The sequence below is a fragment of the Dermacentor silvarum genome, chromosome 4, assembly GCF_013339745.2.
Source record: "Dermacentor silvarum isolate Dsil-2018 chromosome 4, BIME_Dsil_1.4, whole genome shotgun sequence".
Lineage (NCBI taxonomy): Eukaryota > Metazoa > Arthropoda > Arachnida > Ixodida > Ixodidae > Dermacentor > Dermacentor silvarum.
This window is the reverse complement of record NC_051157.2, coordinates 116,304,973-116,322,582: the sequence shown is the minus strand read 5'-3', so window position 1 is coordinate 116,322,582 and position 17,610 is coordinate 116,304,973. Positions and strand designations below refer to the sequence as shown.

At 50.4% G+C, this 17,610-nt stretch overlaps 1 pseudogene; it reads right to left on the bottom strand.

Annotated features, from left to right (window-relative positions):
• Window positions 1-17,610, bottom strand: part of LOC119450563 (Down syndrome cell adhesion molecule-like protein Dscam2) — a 156,752-nt pseudogene that overhangs the window by 57,267 nt on the left and 81,875 nt on the right.

Genomic DNA, 17,610 nt, shown 5'->3' with positions numbered 1-17,610 from the left:
ACGCATCTTCCCTGTGGTTAACGGACACAAGAGCAACAGAGCCAGCCGAAAGAAGCGCGTAGTATACTTTGTATAGTGCAAAACAACCGTTATGTACAAAATACGGCTATCCGGCGGGAAATGCTACAACGGTCAAACTGGGACAGTTTGCGATAGCGCAGCGCACGACTTGAGGCGCATGAAGGTAGCGGGGAACATTTGGCAGACCGATTGTTGCCGGTGCGTTTGCATTCGAGCCTGCACCGCCAGCCGCGTCTTCCGCACAAGGACCCGACGATCAGGGAAACTCTTTTAGTTCTTGCTATCAGCAACAACACAAAAAAAAGTTGCAGTGGCTTAGTTCGGCTATGCCAGGATATACGTAGCGTTAGCAAAGGTTCAGCTGATTATTCTTAGCTTTCCTGGTTGTCTCCAACGCTCAACCGCTAATTGCCAGGCAACTACTTCGGGATCCGATGAGTCAAGCTTCTCCGTTCTTCTGCGTTGTTGAGCAGCATTTGCGCTCTCCTTCTCCATGGCTATACCACACTGGCAAACGCCAGTCAGAAGCGCAGCGGCTCCAGCGCAGTGTCAGACGGCGACTGCACAGCGAGCGCGCGCCGGCGCCAGTGCGTCTACCACGGCTACGACGTCACTCCTCTGGAATGCGCAGACCGGCGGCGGTGAGTCGCGCGCGGCGGCGGCGGAGTGCGCGAGAGGTGCCGGCTCCGGTGGCTCCGGTGCGCAAGCCGTGTGACATCACTGATCCTTGCGCATGCGCAGCACGGCTCTTAATGTGCCGCGTGAAACGGGCTTGGCTAGGCCAGTGTAGCTAACGCTACAAAAACGCTTAACCTTGCATTCGGCCGCGCAACGCTTGAAACAGAGACACTGGGCGATCGTAGCCCAGCATTTTCCGGAAGTGCGCGCGAACTTTTCATCTTATAAATCATGATGGTGATAATTTCTTTTCGCGCGTCTCGGACTTACGGCCGTCACTGCGCGTTGCATAGCGCAGCTTGCAACACCGACACCCCGTTGCAATGCCGACAATGCGTTCCAGCAGACCCGCTCCCTGAATGCGTCGCTCTCTCGCTCTCATAGCGCGCAAAACCTCTTCACCTCGCAGAGCACGAGCGTACGAATGCGCCAGCTGGGGACGAAGACGACGACGCTCGAACGCAATCATATGGTTCGCATAAATGCATTTTCTGCAAGCCTGGCTGTATAGCCTAGTGGTTACGACGCTCGCCTTGGGATCAGGGGTACGTGGGCTCAAATCCCGCCTCGGCAAAAACGTTTATTAGGAGGGAAGCACCTTTGGGACGAGCCTTGTCCCTCCCTCGTCACCTGTAGCTCTGGTTTGCATGGAGTCCGCTAGGGGCGCTGCGGTGCACAAGGGCTGCGGTGCACAAGTGCACAAGGTAAAAATACGTGGCTGGGAGTAGCTTACTTATGGACAGGTATTGATAGCAGGGAAAAAAATAAGGAATTGGTCGATTGCGTTAGAAGCGATATTAATGAGTTCAGTAACTCGGGCCAGGTGATATTAGTGGGAGATATGAACGCGCACATGGACGATTTAGACGGATATACTGATTACAACGGCTCTCTAGTGCTGGATTTGTGTGATGAACAGAACCTTATAGTAGTTAACAGGGAGAATAAGTGTCATGGACAGGTAACGTGGCAATGCGGAAACAGGCAGTCATGTATCGACTACGCCTTAGTCTCAGAAATGGTCTACGAACAACTGGAACAAATGATAATAGACGAAAATGGAAAAAATAGCCTGGGAAGCGATCATAGACGTTTAGCATTAAAGTTTGGGAGAGATACCAGCGCAGAACATGAACCAATAGCCTCAGAGTTTTTAAAAATGAATGACGAGCAAATAACAGAGATCGCAAACAACATAGAGAAGAAAATTGAGGCTTTTCCTACAGCAGTCTGGGAATATAAGGAACTGGTGGAGGTTATGCAGCATGAAATAAGGCGGACACGGCAATACAATTGTTGGATTGGAAAGAAGAAACCACGTAAGTGGTGGAACAAGGAAATTAAACAAGCTATAGAAGAGCGTAAAGAGGCATCTAGGGTTCATCGAGAAGCCAAAAAGTTGGGATTACAAGAAGAAGAGGTGCTCCTTAGATGGAATACATACAGAGAAAAGAAAGGGTTGCGAGTGAGCTCGTGCAAGAGAAAATTAAATGCGCAAGTGAACGTTGGGTGCATAACATTCACAAAAGAGACAAAGGCGCCCCAAAAAGATTCTGGAACCATATAAAAGCACTCGGAGCTCCAACTAGAAACTCGCAAACGGCTATAAGGGATGAAGACGGTAACATCTATGAAGGCGATGATGCCCTGCGGTACATCACAGACGTTATCAGGCATAACTTCGGTACGAGAAAAAGTGTAGTTCAGACAACAGATCCAGCAACAACAGAGAGGCTTGAGAGATCAAAATTCAGCATAGAAAGCTTCTATTGGAAAAAGGCAGCAGAAAATGTCCCTAACAACACGGCAGCAGGACCCGATGAAATCCCAATACAGCTAATCAAAAACCTCGGTCCAAAAAGCAAGGCACTGCTGACTAATGCCATAGAGCAAGTGATTAGAACAAAGAATATTCCCGTTGGATGGCGTGAAAGCAAGATGAATCTCATCTACAAAGGCAAAGGAGATAAGGATAAGACGAGCTCGTACAGGCCAGTTACAGTAACGTCGGTGATATATAGAATGGCAATGCAAGCCATAAAATTAGAACTGTCGAAGTGGGTGGAGGAAAACGGTGTATTGGGGGAACTACAGAATGGGTTCAGGCCAGGCAGACGCTTAGAAGACAATATGTTTGTACTAACTCAGTGCATAGAGATTTCAGTAGCTCAGAAAAGACCTTTATGGGTAGCATTTCTAGATATTAAAGGAGCTTATGACAACGTAGACAGGGAATTGTTGTGGGATATTCTTCAATACGAAGGCATAGATGACGATTTCGTGGAGCTGCTGAGGGAGATATATCAAGACAACCAAGTACAAGTGGCATGGGAAGGCCGAAAAGGAAATCAAATGGTGGGAATTCACCAAGGATTGAAGCAAGGATGCCCTCTGTCACCATTGTTGTTCACGCTTTACGTCAAGGGCATAGAAAGACGACTGGAAAACAGCGAACTAGGTTTTGATTTATCCTACATGCGTAATGGACAAATGGTGCAACAGAAGGTCCCTGGATTGATGTACGCAGACGACATTGTGCTACTAGCGGACAATAAAAAAGATTTACAGATACTTGCGAATATCTGTGGGAACGCAGCGACAAATCTAGGCCTTAAGTTTAGCACAGAGAAATCAGGGATTATGATCTTTAATGAACACACGAGTAACTTCGTGGTGTCAATTCAACAGCAAGTAATACCCATAGTGAAGCAATATAAGTACCTCGGCGTACACATAAACGAAGGAAAGAATTACTCAAGCAACCACCAAGATAATCTGAAAATAAAGGGGAAGCGGAATGCAGCATTAATGAAACACAGAGCACTGTGGGGCCACAATAAGTATGAGGTGGTGCGTGGAATCTGGAAAGGAGTAATGGTGCCAGCGCTAACATTCGCAAATGCCATTATATGCTTAAAATCGGATATATTGGCGGGTTTGGAAGTTAACCAAAGATCAGTAGGCCGGTTGGCTTTGGGAGCACACGGTAATACGACAAGTGAGGCAGTGCATGGAGACATGGGTTGGGCCTCTTTTGAAGTCAGAGAAGCACAAAGCAAAATTAGTTTTGAAGAAAGGCTCAGGAACATGGATGAAAATAAATGGGCGGCTAAAGTGCACAAGTATCTCTACATGAAAAGCGTGGACACAGAATGGAGGAAGAGGTCAAGGAAGTTGGCAACCAAGTACAGGATAATCGAAACTGTAAATAGACAACCAGGGGTCATCAGAAAGAAAGTGAGAGAAATAGAGACCGTGAATTGGATGCAAAGAATGGAAACGAAAAGGACAATGGAGATTTACAAGAATGAGAAGAAAGAAATTAGAAGGGAAAATCTGTACGATAACACAAAGGGCAGTGCCTTGCTATTTGAGGCTCGAGCCGGTTGCCTAAAGACGAAAACATATCGGAACAAATATTCGGAACTAGATGAGATATGTGTATGCTGCAGTAAAGATCCAGAGACCACCCAGCACATCCTAATGGAATGCGACGGGATCCACCCAGCGAGAACCGTAGGTAACGTGCAACTCCCAGAAGCGCTTGGGTTTAAAGTGGAAGGAAACATAAACAGATCAGCCGTAGAGATCAGCAAGAGACGATTAGAGTACTGGTGGAAAAAAAGCAGGGAAAAGATGGATACGACCTGATCTCTTAAAATCATAGGCAGCGGTACAAGCTAAATTTTTGAAAAAGGTATACAAAAATGCTAGATAAAGAACATGTGTAGTATACCTGATTAAATCAAGCAGGCTAGGTGACTATTTGTCGCCACCCCGTTTCAAAGGGGATGCCAATAAATCATCATCATCATCAGCTATACGGTGCCTCGATGCCAGCGCCGCCGTTCAGGGTGGTGCCATCCTTTGACTGCACTCGCGCCGCCGCTTTCTCGCTGCGACGCCATCTTGAGTCACAGCGAGCGGTTGCGAGTGCTTGGTGCCGGTGCTTAGTTCGAGACACAGTGCGCGCGGATGCTTCGCTGACGCTTCTACTTGCTGGACAGTGTTCAGCCGCATGAATGACAAGCTTGTCAAGTGCATCGAGTCGACATGACGGGCTGTTGTGTTCCCAAATGCACCGGATCGCCGCGTAAAGGGCTTCGTTGTTTACGCTTCCCCCGGGACCCAGAGCGAAGGAAGAGATGGGAAGCCCAAGTAAAGCGGTATCACTGGAAGGCAACGGATAGCTCCTACATTTGCGAGGTAAGTGTCAAGAAAGTTTAGACTATCGCATCGTGTTTTTCATAAATAAGAAAGTATTCTCTGATCCTCGCTCACGTATACCTACGTTCGCTCACGAACACTGCACCGATGCTGAGTAGCCTATGGTTTGCGAGCGCGCGTCGCATAGGCTTTTGCCGTTTTGATCAGCGCAGTCTATGCCAGTAGTACCCTTATCTTAAGAACTGACGAAAATGCTTCGCCGCGAAATAGCCTTACATTAGCTACAAATCGTCATGTAAACCACCTATTTTACTTTTTCACGGGAAGCACACATCGTGTGTCTCTTGTTTCTTTCTTTTTTTTCCCCTCAGTTTCTTTTTTCGCTACTGGTTATTTGGGACTAAAGAACGCAGTGCTTCTTCTGGGGAGAGCGGCTGTTGTGTACGTGGCAAGCGAAGCATTGTGATTTTCTCTATTCTCAGCAGATATCTTGCGGATCTCAGGTTGTTACGTTATATAGCTGATTTTTTAGACGAATATATTTGTAGCGTGGTGCTCGTAAGCCGATGGTCATTCGTGCTCATTCCCGATCGTAGTGGGTACTGTGACGGTCTTTAAATGCCTGTGCACAGTATGCCCAGGTGTAGTAGAGTTAAGGGCATCATGGGACCAAAATGTTTCAGCGCTTTCTGGCATGGTGTCTGTTGTAGCCTGTGTATTTCTTCTAAGCGTGTGAATCGATGTAATACAGCATTACTTCAGCGAAAATTTATTTTTAAGCACTGTAATGGGTTCTCTGTATTTACAAGGCAACTTTTCATATCAATAATCACTTTTGTTGTTTTACTTGTACTTAGAAACACTTTGAAGAGGACCAGTACGAGGGAAATCGACAGGATGGGCGCCGTCTGTTAAAGTCAACAGCCCTACATCATCATGGACTATATTGTCACGTAGTAGTGACGGTAAAGAAAACAGTCACAAAACTGCGTATGACGAAACTGGTTGTTTATTGGGCGAACCTGTGCCCACAAAATCAAGCTACACTCAAAGCACAACAAAAGCGGCGAACACAGTCGGCGATCATCGAAAATCTGATCAGCGGCGAGACGCGTCGGCTTTTATACCTGAGTCATCGAAGGTTCCAGATTAATCCCTGATGCCCGCGTGTCTTCCAGAAAGTTCTAGACAGTTCGCGTCGGTAACACAATCAGATAACATAAGCGTCGGTGAAAACAGGCAACGAAAAGAAGCATCGATAACGTTCTAGAAACTTCCGATACAGGCGCGTCCTGCGCCGAGCGATAACGTTTAACATTTGTTAGCCGGTGGAAAGCGGCCACCGGTGAAAGATAAACATGTATACGTGTCAATACCCTCCCCTTAAAAATCATCGTCGCGATGCTACAAACACGAAAGCGAAAACAAAACCACGCGTACAGAAAGGGACAAAAATAACAAAGCAACAAAGGACCTAAGTGCCTCAGCAGGCGTAGAAAGGCTTAAGACGCACCACGTGGATGACTTCAGGTCGTGCGCGGCGCCGCTGTGATTGCGAAATACCGTCCGGCACGACCTCATAGTCCCGTGCGCCAATACGTCGGATGATCTTATATGGTTCGAAATAGCGACGTAAGAGTTTCTCACTAAGTCCTCGTCGGCGAATCGGAGTCCAGACCCAAACACGGTCTCCGGGCTGGTATTCGACGTAGCGTCGTCGAAGATTGTAGTGTCGGCTGTCGGTTCTCTGCTGGTTCTTGATGCGCAGGCGGGCGAGCTGTCGACCTTCTTCGGCACGCTGCAAATAGGTGGCAACGTCGAGATTTCCTTCGTCGGAGACATCCGGTAGCATGGCGTCAAGCGTCGTTGCCGGTTTCCTTCCGTAGACCAGGTTGAACGGCGCCATGTGCGTCGTTTCTTGCATGGCCGTGTTGTATGCGAAGGTCACGTACGGAAGGATGGCATCCCACGTCTTGTGTTCGACGTCGACGTACATTGCCAGCATGTCGGCGATGGTCTTATTTAGGCGCTCGGTGAGGCCATTCGTCTGCGGGTAGTAGGCGGTGGTTCGGCGATGGCTTGTCTGGCTGTAGCGCAGGATGGCTTGAGTTAGTTCAGCCGTGAAGGCCGTACCTCTGTCGGTGATGAGGACTTCTGGGGCACCGTGACGCAGGAGGATGTTCTCAACGAAGAATCGGGCTACCTCGGCGGCACTGCCTTTCGGCAAGGCTTTTGTTTCGGCGTAGCGGGTGAGGTAGTCCGTAGCTACGACGATCCATTTATTGCCGGACGTCGAAGTCCGAAAAGGCCCCAGTAAGTCCATCCTGATCTGCTGGAACGGTCGGCGAGGTGGCTCGATCGGTTGTAGAAGTCCGGCTGGCCTTGTCGGTGGTGTTTTGCTTCGCTGACAGTCTCGGCATGTCCTTACGTAATGGGCGACGTCGGCAGAGAGGCGAGGCCAATAGTATTTTTCTTGTATCCTCGCGAGCGTGCGGCAAAAACCGAGGTGTCCAGCCGTTGGGTCGTCATGGAGATCTTGCAGAACCTCTGGACGCAATGCTGCGGGTACCACGAGGAGGTAGTTGGCTCGGAGAGGCGAGAAGTTCTTCTTTAGGAGAATGTCGTTTTGCAAGAAAAACGACGCCAATCCTCGCCTGAACACCTTCGGCACAATGACGGTCTTGCCCTCCAGGTAGTCTACAAGGCTCCTTAGTTCCGGGTCGGCACGCTATTGCTCGGCGAATTCGTCGGCACTGATGGGTCCCAAGAAAGTGTCGTCATCCTGGTCGTCTTGTGGCGGCGGTTTGACGGGGGCGCGAGACAAGCAGTCGGCGTCAGAGTGCTTTCGCCCGGACTTGTAAACGACGGTGATGTCGAATGCTTGAAGTCTTAGACTCCATCGTGCGAGGCGACCTGAAGGATCCTTCAAGTTAGCTAGCCAACAGAAGGCGTGGTGGTCGCTCACAACATTAAAGGGCCTGCCATAGAGGTATACGGTCAAAACTTTGATGTAGCCCAGATGATGGCGAGGCACTCCTTTTCTGATGTGGAATAATTTGCTTCCGCCTTCGATAGCGACCGGCTAGCGTAACTTACAACCATTTCTAGTCCGTCAGTCCTCTGCACAAGAACGGTGCTACGCTGCTTGCGTCGGTGTGGACTTCGGTATCGGCGTTTTCGTCGAAATGCGCAAGTATTGGCGGCGATTGCAGGCGTCGCTTCAGTTCAGCAAATGCTTCGACTTGCGGCGTCTCCCACTTGAACTCGACGTCGGCCTTCGTGAGGTACGTGAGTGGCTCAGCGATCCGCGAAAAGTCCTTGACGAAGCGCCTGTAATAGGCGCACAGTCCAAGAAATCTACGCACTGCCTTCTTGTCGGCGGGCGGAGGAAAGTTGGAGATGGCTGCAGTTTTCTGAGGGTCGGGGCGTACTCCAGACTTGTTGATGACGTGGCCCAAGAACAAGAGCTCCTCATATGCGAAGCGGCACTTTTCTGGCTTTAACGTAAGTGAAAAACACGAAGTGAAAAACATTGCTAATCTGTATTTGACTGTCTTAGTTTCATTTACGGTTTTTGTACGCGATATGTATGCAGTGTTGTTTATTTTTTTAATGTAGTTATCAGTGTTCTAATGGTTATTTATAAAATGTTCTGTACTCGCCATCGATGTGTTTGGCTGATGCGACGTATTCGATGGTAGCTGATGTATTCTGGCTGGATATCTTGATTAATATTACCCGCGGTTGCGTTTTCTTGTTTGCATTCTTGTTTTCGATTTATATTGTGTGTAATAAGGTTGATGTACTCACTTGAACCCTCCCCCCCCCCCCCCCATGTAATGAATAAATTATAAAAAAAACTCTCACTATCCCGAATTGTGTGTCGAGCCTACCTTGTGAATTTTTTTTATCTCGTCTTTCAACATAACCTTCAGGCGCCACACAGTACATATAATTTTTCATGTACATATCTCTTTCATGATTGATTGTACTAGACATTATAAGTACATGTATTTTGTGCATCGTTAGGTTTCTTGTGTGTACTACGCAAGATTGACACAGACAAGTTACGTTACATGTTTCTCTACAGCACTAACTAAACCTTATTTTCACATCGCAGTTATTTTTACACCAGCTTAATCCTGTCAGCACACAGTTTTGTGGGCAAAAAAAAGCAAAATTGCGCGTAGATATCGTCAAATAATTGCAACGAACGCGAAGAGCACGCGCAACGCAAGGGAAACTAACCGCCGTGCGCGAGTGGCTGGCTACGGTAAAGGAGGCGTGACGTGTAAACCAAAATACAACAGCGAAAAAGAAAAACTTCCACACACAGGCAGTCGAAAACCTTATATACCAAGCATCGAAGCGCAAAAAAAAAAAAAAAAATAGTGCGTATTTCAAACATACACACGGCATGTTAAATGTAAATTGAATTAGGCAACTTGGGGCATGTTCTCGGCGCCATACATTTACGTCTTGGACCTTCGACGAGTTAGCGGCTATTGGTTATAAAGATGTGCAGATGCGATACCGATAAAATAATCCTCATCAAGGCAAAGCACTTGGAAGTGCGCCGCGAGTAACACTATTTATGAACGCAAGCGTAGCTGAGTCTCAGCTCGTGTGACTCAATATGGCGGCGCCAGCGGGGTTGTCTCCACCCTGGACGGCGGCGCTGGGCATCGAGGCACCCTACAAGGGCTATATAAGCGCTCGTTCCCGACGCGCGCGCTCTTTCTCTCTTCGGCCATGGATGATAACAGTCGCTTCTGATAACGGCGCGCCCGCTATGGATGAAAAGGCGAGAGTGGCGGCATCACTGCAAGCGGAGTCGAGGGCTCGCAAAGCTGCTGCAGCACGGCGACGCAGACAACAAGCGGACCCGAAGTCCAGGGCGCGGAAAGCTGCAGCAAAACGGCAACGCCGGCAAGCGGACCCGGAGCTGAGGGCTCGCGAAGCTTACGCTTTAACCGAGCATCGGCGCCACCAACCTCAGTTAGAGAACGCTTCCGGCCTTTTACCGCCGCTTCCCGCGCTCTCGCCGCCTCTGGGTCCGCTTGCCGGCGTCGCCGTGCTGCTGCACTGATCACAAGGCAATCTTAATGAAGGGAAAACGAAGTCCGCACCTCAGTACCATATACGACCAATAAAACAACATTGTATATACTGTACACATGTGTTGCCACTCATTTGCATGTTCGAGTGGGCAATGCACGGGGGATTCACGGTTACCCAAATGATCCCCCGGTGCTTCGCCCACTCATCATCATTCACTTCGTAGATATGCGGTGTTTTCTTTATTTTTTTTTAACACGAAAGTGTTTTATGCCGGGGTCCACCAAGACTTCACTGACGTATTTCCGTCACGGAAATACGTCATAGAACATAATACAAAGAAAGAAACCAGAAGAAAAAGTTCCACAAACATGCAAAATTTGGGAATCGAACCCACGACCTCTCGGTCCGCGACGATAGATCGCCGAGCGTTTAACCCATTGCGCCACAAACGCATTTGCAGAGAGGTACACAGACGCGCCTTATATATCTAACACTCCTCCGTGTACCCGCGCTCTTGTTCGGGGCGGTGCCGCCGCCTACGAGCAGAAAAGAGAAGTACTGCATTAAGACACTAACGCGCACCGACAGTGAACGCTTCGGTGGTCTCACCACTACGACGCCTCGATGCCAGCATTCGAAGGGACGCTGGCATCAAGAAGCACTACCAACGCCACCTAGGTGGCGTTGGTAGTGGCGTTCACCGTACTCAGCACAGCGGAGCGTGGCCTCCGAAATTAGCTCTGAAAATGTTTCTGAAGTTGATCGCGGAGGCTGCAATTACGACGCGCTGTACGCGCTGATTTGACTCGGTGACGATTCAGTTACGTGCTTTGTCTTGCGCGTTGTATTAGTGTGTCAGTTACGTGCTTCGTCTTTCGCGTTGTGCTAGCGTGTGCAGCGTAGTGCAGCTTCCATATGCACGACGGTTGCTCATGGTCATCGACGTTGGTAGTCGTGATGGAGGAGACGTGCCACCAGGCGTCAGCGTGGGTGCATCAACGCCTAAGGGCGCTTTAGCCACAAAACACCAATAGACATTATATATCAATGTGCAATAAACATTACACTACTTCTGTGAAGACACGTTTCACTTTCGTGTTCTATACCGATTTTTCATAGTTTCTTGATGCGAACCACAAATTACGGCTGGCTTAAGCAGCTTCTCCGTTAAGAAAGAATTGGAGGACGCTTAAGCTTCGCTTTTAAGAGTGGAACGCGATAGCATTCAGAGATCCCTGACTGCTACTCACGGTTCCCGACGACTGCAGCGCATGCAACCGTAATTGTTACTGGGAAACACTGGTGGCGAACGCTATGCACGTAGGCGAGCTTTCTGGTAAAAAAGCAGCCTCTTGCGTAGGCCGATCCCGGAGATAGCCCAACCGCTCCAAAGAAATTACATCCTTTTTTCATGTTCCCGTGTTTTTTTCGCACTTTTAATATTTCAGTCTGAGAAGATTTACCAAAAAGGCATGCGCTGTGGGTGTTTTGTTTCATGACACTTGTTTCTGGATTGTTATTCTCAAAATTCCGAAGAAAACATTTGTCAAGAATGTGAGACAAGGTATGAGCAAGATTTGTGATAGAATGGTGTGGCAATGTAACCCGCATACACCGCACGTTATATAAGAAGGCGTGGCATATACATAAACCTAAATATATTTGGAGGGCCTGCGTGGTTGGGGATGATTTTCTCGGCCGCGGGCGGCAACGCCGACGCCGGATTTTCTGCGACACGGGGCCCTTAACGCTATCGCGTTACTACGCGAGTGCTATATAATTAGCGTTTACACAAAAAAGTTGCAGCGTTTGATCGATTGAATAGCGCACGTGTAGTGACCCTTCGCACATATTTATCTGAGCCGTCGATATCTCATCTATTTTGATATTAGTCACTATGAGCGTTATTAGCGCTTGCTTGTGCACTGTATTCACGCCTGCGCGTTTATTCGTGCACAAAAACCCAGGTAATGTGTAGCGCTCGCTTCCTTTTATCGTGTCTTTATTTTCGTGTTTTCCAAAAAGTGTGTGTAGCCAAAAGAAACTCAAGCTGAAAGAACCAACATGACCACCTTACCGGCTTGGCTAGTGATATGGTATTTCAATTCAACGTGCAGCAGCGCCATTGATTAACCGCCTAGGTTTTTTTTCCTTTTTTTTGTGCGGTCTTTATTTCTTCTCCCTGTGGCACGCCTTGAGAGACAGGAGCTATTTCGCCTAATGCATATGGTTTTCAAATTGCTTCAAGCAACGCCCGAACCCTTTATTGACGAATGTTGCCAACAGGCAAAATCTCAGAACAAAAATATATGTTTATCTTGCTGAGTTTCAGTATTGAGTACAAAGTTTCTGGCTAAATGTCTTCGGCTAACACTGAATGAAAGGCAGCCATCGTCATAATTTCGTTTAGAGCAGGAACACTGCACCAGGAAGAAGTTTGGCACACGACTCATTGTATTTTCAAAGCAAGGTCAGAGGAGACAGGCCGATGCAAGATATCCAGTTGCAGTAGTGTCACATGCGTCATGTAAAGCCAATGAAATGTACACGTATTGCTCACATATGACGGTAGCTGTCTATACCAATTGAAAACGAAGCCTTGGGCGGCTTGGGGTGAAGCCCACTTCCAGTTCCCTTCCTGGGGTTTCTGCCCTATTGCTGAAAATTTTTACCGCAATATATATATATATATATTAGTCACGATCCGTCGGGGCTGGTTCTCGAGCAGGGAAAACCCACGTGGTCTTCTTTGTTCTTTCGGGTTCGATCCACTCTTGCCCTCGACCCACTACCGACAGGTGGCATTATCCCCCCTTCCGAACAAAAGCATCGCCTCGATGCTGCAAAATAGGCGCAAGAAGAAAAGTAAGTCAACGCAGACAAAGCGAAAGTACAAAATACAAAGAATAAGCGTCACGCCACCACAGTCAAGGAACCAAGAAGTAAACGCACGAGGATAAATGAAAAGCAGATACAAATAGGGGTGAATGAGTGAAAAAAAAAGTTACGTACTCGCAATGTACGGTTTCATGCGACAACATGAACTACGTGCGAGCTCGGTTGTCTTTGTGTCCTGGTCCGTGTCTGCGGTGTTGAGTCCGGGACTACTTCGTAGTTTACGTCACTGACGCGGCGGAGCACTTTCTATGGACCAAAATACCGTCGCAGCAACTTTTCACACAGGCCACGGCGGCGAAAGGGCGTCCACACCCAAACTTGGTCTCCGTGGTTGTAGGACACGTCCCTGTGGGGGATGTTGTAGCGTCGTGCGTCTGTCTGCTACTGTTGGCCGATGTGCAGCCGCGCGAGCTGCCGAGCTTCCTAAGCACGCTCTGCAATTAAGTTCCTCGGCGTCCGTTGTCAATTGATCAGCGTCTTTACACGGCAGGATAGCCATAAGCTGCGCTGTAAATGCTGTCCCTCGGTCTGTTATTACAGTGGAGGGAGCACCGTGACGCAATACGATGTGGCACATGAAGAACTGCGCTACCTCTGAAGCCGTGGCTCGGGGGATCGCCTGTGTCTCAGCATAGCATGGTAAATAATCAGTCACGTCGATCACCCATTTGTTGCCGTCGGCAGATAGAGGAAACGGTCCGACAATGCCCATGCCGACTTGGTCGATAGGTGGCTCCATCTAAACGCAACCTATCAGACACTGTAAATGTTGCTGCCGCCTTAATTAGATGGCGCTAACGTAACGAAGGACGGTCGGGATCACGTTGATTTCGCTAGATTGGGCGCATTGCAATGGGAGCGAATGTGACAGCCGTAGTTGCATTGTCGGCCGCTTGGCTGGGCCGAACGGCACTAGCCATCGGCGATGGAACGCATCGGCTTGCACGCGCGACGGCGACCCAAGCAGGCCGCGTCGGGCGCGTTGCAATAGGAGCGAATGTGACAGCCGTAGTTGCATTGTCGGCCGCTTGGCTGGGCCGAATGGCGCTAGCCATCGGCGATGGAACGCGTCGGCTTGCACGCACGACGGCGACCCAAGCAGGCCGCGTCGGGCGCGTTGCAATAGGAGCGAATGTGACAGCCGTAGTTGCATTGTCGGCCGCTTGGCTGGGCCGAACGGCGCTAGCCATCGGCGATGGAACGCGTCGGCTTGCACGCACGACGGCGACCCAAGCAGGCCGCGTCGGGCGCGTTGCAATAGGAGCGAATGTGACAGCCGTAGTTGCATTGTCGGCCGCTTGGCTGGGCCGAACGGCGCTAGCCATCGGCGATGGAACGCGTCGGCTTGCACGCACGACGGCGTACCCAAGCAGGCCGCGTCGGGCGCGTTGCAATAGGAGCGAATGTGACAGCCGTAGTTGAATTGTCGGCTGCTTGGCTGGGCCGAACGGCGCTAGCCATCGGCGATGGAACGCGTCGGCTTGCACGCACGACGGCGTCCCAAGCAGGCCGCGTCGGGCGCGTTGCAATAGGAGCGAATGTGACAGCCGTAGTTGCATTGTCGGCCGCTTGGCTGGGCCGAACGGCGCTAGCCATCGGCGATGGAACGCGTCGGCTTGCACGCACGACGGCGTCCCAAGCAGGCCGCGTCGGGCGCGTTGCAATAGGAGCGAATGTGACAGCCGTAGTTGAATTGTCGGCTGCTTGGCTGGGCCGAACGGCGCTAGCCATCGGCGATGGAACGCGTCGGCTTGCACGCACGACGGCGACCCAAGCAGGCCGCGTCGGGCGCGTTGCAATAGGAGCGAATGTGACAGCCGTAGTTGAATTGTCGGCTGCTTGGCTGGGCCGAACGGCGCTAGCCATCGGCGATGGAACGCGTCGGCTTGCACGCACGACGGCGACCCAAGCAGGCCGCGTCGGGCGCGTTGCAATAGGAGCGAATGTGACAGCCGTAGTTGAATTGTCGGCTGCTTGGCTGGGCCGAACGGCGCTAGCCATCGGCGATGGAACGCGTCGGCTTGCACGCACGACGGCGACCCAAGCAGGCCGCGTCGGGCGCGTTGCAATAGGAGCGAATGTGACAGCCGTAGTTGCATTGTCGGCCGCTTGGCTGGGCCGAACGGCGCTAGCCATCGGCGATGGAACGCGTCGGCTTGCACGCGCGACGGCGACCCAAGCAGGCCGCGTCGGGTGCGTTGCAATAGGAGCGAATGTGACAGCCGTAGTTGCATTGTCGGCCGCTTGGCTGGGCCGAACGGCGCTAGCCATCGGCGATGGAACGCGTCGGCTTGCACGCACGACGGCGACCCAAGCAGGCCGCGTCGGGCGCGTTGCAATAGGAGCGAATGTGACAGCCGTAGTTGAATTGTCGGCTGCTTGGCTGGGCCGAACGGCGCTAGCCATCGGCGATGGAACGCGTCGGCTTGCACGCACGACGGCGACCCAAGCAGGCCGCGTCGGGCGCGTTGCAATAGGAGCGAATGTGACAGCCGTAGTTGAATTGTCGGCTGCTTGGCTGGGCCGAACGGCGCTAGCCATCGGCGATGGAACGCGTCGGCTTGCACGCACGACGGCGACCCAAGCAGGCCGCGTCGGGCGCGTTGCAATAGGAGCGAATGTGACAGCAGTAATTGTCGGCTGCTTGGCTGGCCGAACGGCACTAGCCATCGGCGATGGAACGCATCGGCTTGCACGCGCGACGGCGACCCAAGCAGGCCGCGTCGGGTTGCGTTGCAATAGGAGCGAATGTGACAGCCGTAGTTGCATTGTCGGCCGCTTGGCTGGGCCGAACGGCGCTAGCCATCGGCGATGGAACGCGTCGGCTTGCACGCACGACGGCGTCCCAAGCGCGTTCCTGACGCATTCATCCCCCCCCCCCACCGCCTCTTTAGCACGTCGGAAGAAGGCGCGTTTGCTCTACATATATGGTGATTGTAAAGGAGGAAAGAGACGCCTACTTCTGCAGCCCTTAAGCGAGCACGGCGCAGAACGCGCGTTTGTTCTCCGCCGTGCGTTCACTCCCCGTGAAAGCACGCGCCCCTCGCGTCCTTTCACTCGCACATACAGCGTTCGGCGCGCGCTGAGCCGTGCTCCCTCAAGGGCTGCAGAAGATAGCGCCAACCTTTCCCTTTCCCTCAAGAACCACTTACCACCGCGGCGACGATTTCATCTCCATTGACGTCATACGGAACCTCATGGCGACGGCGACGACGACGGCAGAAATCTGCTTTGGAGTGTCCATATAATTGCTATCGCAATAAAACGCTGTGAGGCGAGAAGGTGGTAAAGACTTCCGACGCTGCTCGACGAGTGTAAGGATAGTAGTTTTATCAGCTGTACCAACTTGGACATGCAGCAGCACCGGCAACACACAGAACTGTTGTCGACGCCGTCAGCGTTTTGCCCGCGTTCGCACAAAACGCGCGCGGCGTTGGTGACTGTTGCCGGAGCCTCTGGGGGCGACTCGGAGGTTTTCGACGAGATCAGAACGGGACACTAGTAGTAGTGGTTCATGTGGAAAGGGCGTCAACATTTCCCCTTTCCACATGAACCACTACTACTAGTGTCCCGTTCTGATCTCGTCGAAAACCTCCGAGTCGCCCCCAGAGGCTCCGGCAACAGTCACCAACGCCGCGCGTGTTTTGTGCGAACGCGGGCAAAACGCTGACGGCGTCGACAACAGCTTCTGTGTGTTGCCGGTGCTGCTGCATGTCCAAGTTGGTACAGCTGATAAAACTACTATCCTTACTCCGTATAGCTCTCTACAAATTTGCTATCGCAATTGATGCTTCGCCTTTCGGGTGAAACTGCGACAACTTTTTTTCTTACCTCTTTCGTTCACGTGGTATTCAGTTTTCTTTTTAAAATATTCTCACTCGTGCGATACGCTAATTAATTCTTTCCTCCGATTTTGTTGACTCCAAGAGACAACTCGTATTGTCTACGGGTTCGTATTATAGGTGTTTTTTAGCGGAATTGTTTACCTCGGAGTATTTCCTAGTTGAAAAAAAAAGATATGAAATTCACCAACTTGTCAGGGCCGTTGCCTTGATTTTTATGAGATAGCGAGCTGTTTGGTTTCCTCGGAGGCCGCCGGTTGCACGTTACGTCACTCAAGAACTATTACAGTTCGCAAAACCAAAATTGTTATATGTCAGTGAGGCCATAGCCTCCTATATTTTTAAAAAATATAGGAGGCTATGGTGAGGCATTAATTATTTGACTGATTCGTTCTCTGCTATTTTTTCTGAAGGAACCTGAACTACGTAATAAGGGTATGATACTTACCTGGGATAGCTTGTACGGAGATGATGAAGCCATCGCTGCGGATCCATGACGTCACGGTGACGTATTCCTTGACATATTTGGGAACGTGGCACCTTAGCACGCCGGTGTTCATACGGATGACGAAATCATCGTAGACCCGTATTTCGTATTTCTGCTGCACCACTGCGATAAAGGAAAGCAAAACACTTATTGAGACATTGCATAGTGATTACAATGACTGACATTTTTTTAAAGGGGATCGAGGTGCAGTAGTGGAGAGAGAGAAAAACGAGGTGGGAAAGGCAAGGAGGTTAACCGGAAGATATTCCGGTTTGCTACCCTGCACTGGGAGAAGGGTAAGGGAAAATAAAAGACGAAAATAATGGCGGAGAGATAAAGCAAAGGCACGAAACAAAAATAAATAGAGGAGGTGGGGAACGTCCGTGGGCACTATTGTCGTTTTAATAAGCCGCTCGAACCCAAAAACCTTCAAGAGTGCCTTCACCGACTTGTGGT